Genomic DNA, 8,828 nt, shown 5'->3' with positions numbered 1-8,828 from the left:
GTCCTTCCTCGTCAACCTGGTTCAGCATCACCAGAAGGGTGGGTAGTGGCTCCTGACCCAACCGGACACTCCAACTGGAACTGGACTGCTCCCCTTTTTTTGCAGGTCCTCTTCTGGCAGACTCCATCTTCAGTTTCTTCCAGTCTTGCTTGGGTCTTGCATTGTCCTTCTGCAAAGTTTCTCTGTGGGTTTGGGTGAAAAACAGGTAATTACCTCTCTTCTCCAGGTCGCTGGGGGTCACTCTTGTATTTACCTATTGGGGTCCCAAGTGCGTTCAGCTCCCCTCTACAGGTCTTACTCACCTGGGTGGGGGTCCGACCTTCACATTCCACTTTTTTAGTACATGGCTTGTTCTCCCCCTAGGGTTCCTGTTGCATACTGTTCTTTCACTGTTTTCTATTGCATTTCAATGCCTTTTCCTATGTACCAGTGTGTATATATAATTGTGTTTACTCACCTGCTAACAGAGCATAACCCCTATATAGTAATTTAGTATTGATGTTACCAAATAAAGTACCTTTATTTTTGTAACACTGTGTGGTTCTTTCATGTGTGTAAGTGTTGTGTGACTACAGTGGTATTGCATAAGCTTTGCATGTCTCCTAGATAAGCCTGGCCTGCTCATCCACAGATACCTATAGAGAGCCTGGCTTCCTGGACACTGCCTACACTACACTAATAGGGATACCTCGACCTGGTATAGGGTGAGAACACCTTAGGCATATACCACACACCAGGCCAGCTTCCTACATTGGTGGTCTAGCGTCGGGATAAGCACTTGCAATTGCCTTACCACTCTGCCACTGGGTACTTTCCACAGGAAAGGCTAGTACTGTTAGGTACACAATACATCTAGTATTAGGGATCTAGTCTCCTGAGTTTGGGTAAGCTAGGGGTTGGTATAGCCCTTGCTCCAAACTTTGCTGGGAGCCTAGTGCTAGAGTAGTTAGGGACTCTACACCACTCTAGCTAGCTGACATGTCTTCAGCAGAGCATACCTCTCAGCCCATGGATTCTCCCTATGAGAACCGGACCTTCCAAGAACTTAGGGAGATATGTGCTGAGAGAAAGCTGAAGACAGGGAGAAAATCCAATAAATTCTACTTCTGGGCCGGCTCCTCCAGGATGGCCAGGAACATGCTGGTAGCCAGGAGGTGAGGAGGAAGAAGAAGAGTCTGACCGTCCAGTGCTAGAAAAAGATGATTTAGCCACTGAGGTGGGTCAGGAAGTACCCAAGGAGGATCAGGAAACGTCTAGACACACCCACAGTCCTGTCAGGAGCACTGTTAGCAGTTTAAAGGGGGGTCACACCAGTAGGTCCACCTTTGTCCATAGAGGGCTGGTTGAGAGGGTGTCCAAGAATAGGAATAGATCCTCCTCTGCCCACTCTCACATCTCCTTGATATCTGAGGGAACCCACTGCTCAACTTCAGGGGAAGAATCCCTAGGCAGGGAACTCAGGCAACTGAGAATAGAGGAAGCCAAGCTGAGGCTGCAGTAGCAACAGCTAGCCTTAGATAGGGAGGCCTTGGCAGTGGAGAGAGAAATGCAGGGGTTGGGGTTAGGACCCCTACATGGCAGACGTACTAGTTTCAGGGACAACAGGGTCAAGGAGGACTCTTTCGACTCTAGGAACCTGAACAAAGTAGTCCCACCTTACAAGATGGGTGATGACATGTACAAGTGGTTCACTGGTCTGGGGAGGGCCTGTAAGGTACAGCGGGTCCCTCAGAGGCAGTGGGCAGCTATTTTGTGGCTCTCCTTCTCTGACAAGGGTATGGACAGACTCCTCACAGTCAGAGAAGAAGATGCAGACAACCACACAGTTTTAAAATCTGCACTTTTAGGTGCCTTTGGTCTGACTACTGAACAATATGGAATCAAGATGAGAGAGACCAGGGAAGAGTCCTCACATAATTGGGTTGATTTTGTGGCCTGTTCCTTGAAGGCCCTGGAAGGCTAATTGCATGGGAGCAAAGTCAATGATTATCAGGGCTTATACAGCCTAATCTTAAGAGAGCACATTTTGAATAATTGCGTGTCTGATCAGCTGCATCAGTACCTGGTGGACTATGATCTGACCTCTCCCCAAGAACTGGGTAAGAAGGCAGACAAGTGGGTCAGCACCAGGGTGAGTAGGAAGGCTCACACAGTGGGTGACCACAAAATGAAGGAAGCAGGTAGGTCTCAGTATAAGCGTGGGGACAAAGATAATAAAAAAGTCTTTATCAGCCCACAAAACCCATCTGGTGATGGGAACAAATCCTCCTCTTCCTCTTCCTACTACAAAAAGCCTTGGTGTTATGTTTGCAAAAACAAAGGCCGTAGGGTAGGGGAGAGCTCCTGCCCTATGAAAGGCACCACTAAGTCTTCCACCACTACTACCCCACTTGTACTTCTAGTTCCCCTCACAATAGCAGTAGCGGTGGGACTACTAACAGTAGTCAATCTAAGAGTGTATCTGGGCTCACCTTAGAGTCTGTAGTGGGGTCTGGGCTAGTTAGAGAGACCACTGAGGCTGTCTTGGTCCCTGCTGGGGGCATTGACTTCGCCACCCTTGTTGCCTGTCCCCTTAATATGGGTATGTACAATCAGCATCCCCTCATAAATGGTGGTGAGGCTGAGGCCTACAGGGACACAGGTGCCAGGCTCACTATGGTGACTGAAAAACTGGTGTCTCCTGAGCAACACCTACATGGTCACACGTAATAAGTGACTGACATTCAGAACAAGACCTTGTTCCACCTCATGGCAGTTATTGATTTCAGCTGGGTGGGTGGGTGGGTGGGGCGAGAGGGGTGTAACAGGTCCTAAAAAGGTTGTGGTTTCCTCAGACCTAAGTGTAAAATGTCTACTAGGGGACGACTTGGAGACCTCAGCTTTGGCAGAGGTGGAATTGGAGGTGCACGCAGCAATGCTGAGCATCCAGGGCATATCTATGCCCTTACCAGAGCACAGGCTAAGAAGCAAAAAGAGCAAGGAACCTTGGAGCCTGGAACAATGGCCTAAGAGCTTCCTAAATCCAAGGGCAGGAACTGTAAGAAGTTATGCCCTACTCCAGCCGCCAGTGAGGATTCAACTCTTGAGGGTTCAGAATCCACTCCCTGGGTGGAACCTACACCAGAGGAGCTTCAAGCTGACACAGCTGAACTCTTGGGTGCAGGGGGGCCACCAGGGATGAGCTCAGTAGGGAACACCAAGTTTATCCAACACTGGAGAGCTTGAGGCAGCAAGCTGCAGCACAACAGGCAGGGGATGTCAGTGGCACCCATAAGGTGTACTGGGAATACAGACTCCTTTATTCAGAGTCCAGGGATCTCAAAGTTGGTGCCACCAGAAGATTGGTGATCCCTCTGAAATGTAGGGAATTTCTGTTGACCCTTGCACATGACATTCCCCTGGCAGATCACTTGGGGCAAAGTAAGACTTAGGACAGGCTTTTCCCGCACTTTCACTGGCCCCACATGTCAGAAGACACAAATGTGTTTTCTCGCTCCTCTGTCACTTGTCAAGACAGGTGGCAACCCAAAGGCCCCCCTCACTTCCACTTCCAGTGGTTTTGGTTCCCTTTGAGAGGGTTGGGGTAGATATTGTTGACCTCTTAAACCCTCCATCAGTCTCTGGGAACTGATGTATACTGGTGGTAGTGGACAATGGCACCAGGTAACCGGAGTCCATTCCTCTTAGGACCACTACAGCTCCTGCAGAGGCCAAAGCCCTCCTCATTATCTTTTCAAGGGCGGGCTTCCCAAAAGAAGTGGTATCAGACAGAGGTGCAAACTTCATGTCTGTATACCTGAAAGCCACGTGGAAGGAACGTGGTGTGACTTACAAGTTCACCACCCCTTACCATCCCCAGACAAATGGCTTAGTAGAGAGATTTAATAAAACTCTCAAGGGTTTGATAATGGGGTTCTCTGAAAAACTCAGCAGGAGATGGAATGTCCTATTACCATGCCTTCTCTTTCCCAACAGGGAGGACCCTCAGAAGGGTGTGGACTACGGCCCATTTCAAGTTCTGTTTGGGCACCCTGTTAGAGATCCCCTTGCTTTTGTTAGGTAACGCTGGGGACAACCTCTCAGGCCCCCAAACAAGACATAGTGGACTATGTGCTTGGCCTCAGATCAAGGATGGCTGAGTACATGAAGAGGGCTACTAAAAACCTTCAGGCCAGCCAGGAACTCGGGAAGCAATGGCATGACCAGAAGGCTGTCCTAACTGTCTACCAGCCAGGACAGGAAGTGTGTGTCCTGGAGCTTGTGGCTCTCAGGGCACTCCAGGCAAAGTGGAGTGGTGCCCACACCATTGTGGAGAGAAAAGGGGGGGTCAGCTACCTGGTAGACATTGGCACTCCCGGAAGCCCCCATAACCCCTATTATGATAGGTCAGACATGGCTCTGCTCATGGCTACTGATGAGCGACAGGAAGAGGAAAGAGACCCTCTCCCTGACCTCTTCTCCCACAATACAACTGATGGCTCAATTGATGGGGTAGTCCTTTCTGTCTGCCTCTCTGAGTCCCAAAAGGAGGACTGTAGAAACATCCTAGGGCAGTTCTCAGAACTCTTCTCCCTGACACCTGGTCAGACCACACAGTGTAAACACACCATTGACAAAAGAGACAGTTTGCCTGTGAATAGCAAAATTTACAGACAACCTGACCATGTGAGGGAGTGCATCAAATCTGAAGTTCAGAAGGTGCTAGACCTAGGGGTTATTGAGCCCTCAGATAGCCCTTGTCCAGCCCTGTAGTGCGTGTCCCAAAACCTCACTCCTGAGATGGAAAAAGAGAAATGAGGTTTTGTGTTGACTACAGAGGTCTCAAAACAGTTAAAAAACACTGATGCTCATCCTATATCTAGGGCAGATGACAAGTATCTGAGCACCTTTGACTTGACTGCTGGCTACTGGCAGATCAAGTTGGCAGATGATGTTAAACCCAAAACAGCATTTTCCACCCCTAGTGGGCATTATCACTTTACAGTGATGCCCTTTGGGTTGAAAATTGCACCTGCCACATTTCAGAGGCTGGTTTATAAAGTTCTACAGGGGTTGGAAAGCTTCAGTGTAGCATATCTGGATAATATAGGTGTCTTTAGCTCCAGCTGGGAGAATCACCTGGTCTACCTAGGACAGTGGTCTTCAAACTTTTTTTGGCCACTCCCCCCCCCCCCAGAAAACTTTTTTAGAGGTTGGGCCCTCCCTCCCCACCACTACCAGAGGACAATTTCTGTATGTTGGTACTCTGCATCATCAACAGCTATCACCACCTGCATATCCCAAACCATAGCTGGTTATATTTGGCAAATAATATTGAACATGTGTTTAGCAAACTGAAGATTTGTGACTGCCTATGGGCCTCACTTACAAGAATCGGATGCGCCGACATTGATGCGTCAGATTTCTTCTGTTTCCCTATGATCCCCTAACAACGTCATAGATCCTCTGTATTTACAATACAGAGCTCCATGGTGCACGTTTTCACAGATGCATCAGAAAGTGTGATGCATCTGTTGGCGCTGAGCTTACGCATTGTTGGACAAGATCCGTAAAATGACACTGCTCTAGCAATGTGAGGAGGCTCTCCTTGGAAAAACCCCAGCATCAATTTTACGCCTACTCTGAGCAGGCGGTACAGTTTTGACGCAGTGAAGTCTCAAAATGACAAAGTGAAATGTAAATTTAACTGCGTCAGAACTATGTGGCTTTCTCTCTGGTAAGGCCTACCCTGCATACATTATACCTGGGGAAGGTATAATGTGACGGAAAGCTTTACAAACTGACGCATTGGGCCCCGTGTGTCAGTTTGTAAATCTGCAGCAGTTCTGTGCACTGCTAACGTCACTGGTGCGCCCATAAAAAAATGATGCAGCAGTGGTGTAAAGGGCATGTTAATTAGGCCCACAATATCACGGTCCCCATACTTTTTTACGGACTTCAACCGCTGCTTCCAGTTTGTTGGTATAGTCACAGCAAAGTAGCAAACATAAATGCATACAGTGGCCCATATTTATACTTTTTGACGCTAAACTGCGCTAACGCAGTTTAGCGTCAAAAAGTTTTGCGCCGTCTAACGCCATTCTGAAGCGCCATGCGGGCGCCGTATTTATGGAATGGCGTTAGACGGCGCAATCAGACCGGCGCTGCCTGGTTTGCGTGGGAAGAAACCACGTAGACCAGACAGCGCCGGCGTAGGGGGAAAATGGCGCATGGGCGTCTTAAAATGGGGCAAGTCAGGTTACGTCGAAAAAATCGTCTTAACCCGACTTGCGCCATTTTTTAACGACGCCCATCCCCCATCAACATGACTCCTATCATTGTAAAGATAGGAGTCATGCCCCCTTGCCCAATGGCCATGCCCAGGGGACTTCTGTCCCCTGGGCATGGTCATTGGGCATAGTGGCATGTAGGGGGGCACAAATAAGGCCCCCCTATGCCACCAAAAAAAAATATAAAAAATAAAAAATTATACTTACCTGAACTTACCTGAATGTCCCTGGGGTGGGTCCCTCCATCCTTGGGGGTCCTCCTGGGGTGGGCAAGGGTGGCAGGGGGGGTCCCTGGGGGCATGGGAGGGCACCTGTGGGCTCATTTTGAGCCCACAGGCCCCTTAACGCCTGCCCTGAGCAGGCGTTAAAAAGTGGCGCAAATGCGCCGTTTTTAGCCACGCCAACTCCCGGGCGTCTCTTTTGCCCGGGAGTATAAATACCACGTAAAGGCCTGGGAGTCATTTTTTAGACGGGAACGCCTCCCTTGCATATCATTAACGCAAGGAAGGGGTTCACGCTAAAAAATGACGCACATTCCGGGAACTTTGGCGCTATTCGCCTCTAACGCCATAGTATAAATATGGCGTTAGTTGGCGTTAGTTTTGCGTCGAAATTGCGTCAAAAAAAACGACGCAATTTCGGCGCAAACGGAGTATAAATATGGCCCAGTATTCTCCAAAGTGTCGGTTCTGCTTTACACACACGAGCAGAAAATTGGTTAGCTGCTGGTGTGCTCTCTGACCTACTTGAAGCGATTCTTAGCAAAAATATCTCCTTCGACTGTTGAAGAGACATATAGGTCTTTGAAGTTACTACTTATATAAATAAGGGGGCAACATTGATGTTTTCTTATTGCCCCCTTTCTTCCCCTTAATATGAGTCCACCATTTCCCGAGTTTCTCATTTTACAGATGTTCTCCGGCACACTCTAAGATGTTTTCGAAACGACGAAACCAAAATTGTATTTTTTAAAGGTGTAAATGAAATGCAGCAAATGCAACTGTGTAGCTCAATGAAACGGCTCACCTGCAGTAAGTGCTGTATCGAAAAATGTAGTTTACCATTTACATTTCTTTCAATGATTACCATGCCTCCTTGGTAAACATTTGAAGACATGCTTTAAGAATTCGTGCTTCTTCCATTTCCACACCACATCGCTAGCAGCATGGACCCCATCTTCACATGAAGAGCATCAAACCTGTAACTAGGATGCAGCGCTACCTGTGCAACTATTTAGCATAAAATTTCCCAGAGTTCTCTGCTCGCCGGTATGGAATATTTGGGGCAGAGAGTGGACGGAACCTGATAAAACAATCCTAACAAAGTGTATTATTTTGCCTGTTAGAAGCCAGTGGAGGTGTAGTAATTCTTGGACAACTAAACGTTTCCTTGGTCTTTGTATCATGAGGTGGTACCCCGAGACGCACCTTTATTCGCCTTTTTATTGTTAGCTTTGCGCAGTGGCAGTATCGTAGCCAATGAGGTCTAACCGAGGCGCGATTATTGCTTATTGAAAACTTTACCCAATACCCCGCCATGACGATTTGAAATATAGTCGATATTGGCAATTTTTGACAGTCTCCAAGGAGACTGAATATTAATGTATAAAAATAAGATTTTTTTTAGTAGTTTATGTGAACGTGTTGGTGTCGGCTAGACCACACAGAGTTTATTTTCTTTTAGTTCACTGTTTTCGATTTAGTTTTAGTGTGTCGGAGTTTCTGCATCCGGCAGGCACTTTCAGGATGCTTTCGTCTTGATTAGTTTTCGTATTTCTGTTGGAAGCCGTTTGTTATCAACAGGATAATGCGGAGAAAGTTCGCTCAGACTGTATGCAGTGTTTGAAACAGAACGAGAGCTGACGAAGGTGTCGAGCGTGACTTTTAACGTTATATAAAGTGGCATATTTAGGAGCCCCTAGCGCCTCCTTGCTCCACATTTCCGTCCTTTTTTTTAGACGCAAATGTGGCCCAACGAGGCCAAAAACGCCGCGCCGTTTTTTAAATGCGACGTTACCATGGTGGCGTTAGGGTGGCGTTCAGGGGCTCAAGATAAGTGGCAGCTCCACTTTTCATAAATCTGCCCCAAAGTGCATTTCTAAACCGCTTCAGGGCACTCAATTACAGATGTTACCGAGCTCAAGGACAGAGGCGTACCATCTATTGGTACAGCAGGTGCCCAGGGGGCCGCTTTAACCCTAATTTTTCCCGTATTTTATCATTCAAACAGCAACAAAAGGGCCCATTTCCTTCCTTGCACTAGGGACCATTTTTTCACCTGAGAGGGATGAAAAGCTATAAGGTATATTTGAGAGCCCCTAGCGCCACTTTAGTGCTGCCATAGCGTCATTTTTTTTTTACGCTAAGGCAGCGTTAAAGTGGCATTTTCCCCGGACCGTATTTACAAAGTGGCTCAATGCATGCATTGCACCACTTTGTAAACCCTTGCGTCATATTATGTATGGAAGGATGCAAGGAGGGCGTTCCTGCACTAGGAGAGGCATAAAAATGGCACAAAGGAATCTACGAGATTCCTTTGTGCCATTTTTACCTGCAATTT

At 47.7% G+C, this 8,828-nt stretch overlaps 1 non-coding gene across 1 annotated transcript; it reads left to right on the top strand.

Moving 5' to 3' along the window:
- The first annotated feature begins 7,718 nt into the window (after window positions 1-7,718).
- Window positions 7,719-7,859, top strand: LOC138266689 (U4 spliceosomal RNA). Its single transcript, XR_011199622.1, has one exon. It is a non-coding gene; the product is annotated as a U4 spliceosomal RNA (small nuclear RNA).
- The last annotated feature ends 969 nt before the right edge of the window (window positions 7,860-8,828 follow it).

Source organism: Pleurodeles waltl, chromosome 11, assembly GCF_031143425.1.
Source record: "Pleurodeles waltl isolate 20211129_DDA chromosome 11, aPleWal1.hap1.20221129, whole genome shotgun sequence".
NCBI lineage: Eukaryota > Metazoa > Chordata > Amphibia > Caudata > Salamandridae > Pleurodeles > Pleurodeles waltl.
Note: the sequence above shows the minus strand (reverse complement) of the source record. Positions and strands in the feature narration are given on the sequence as shown.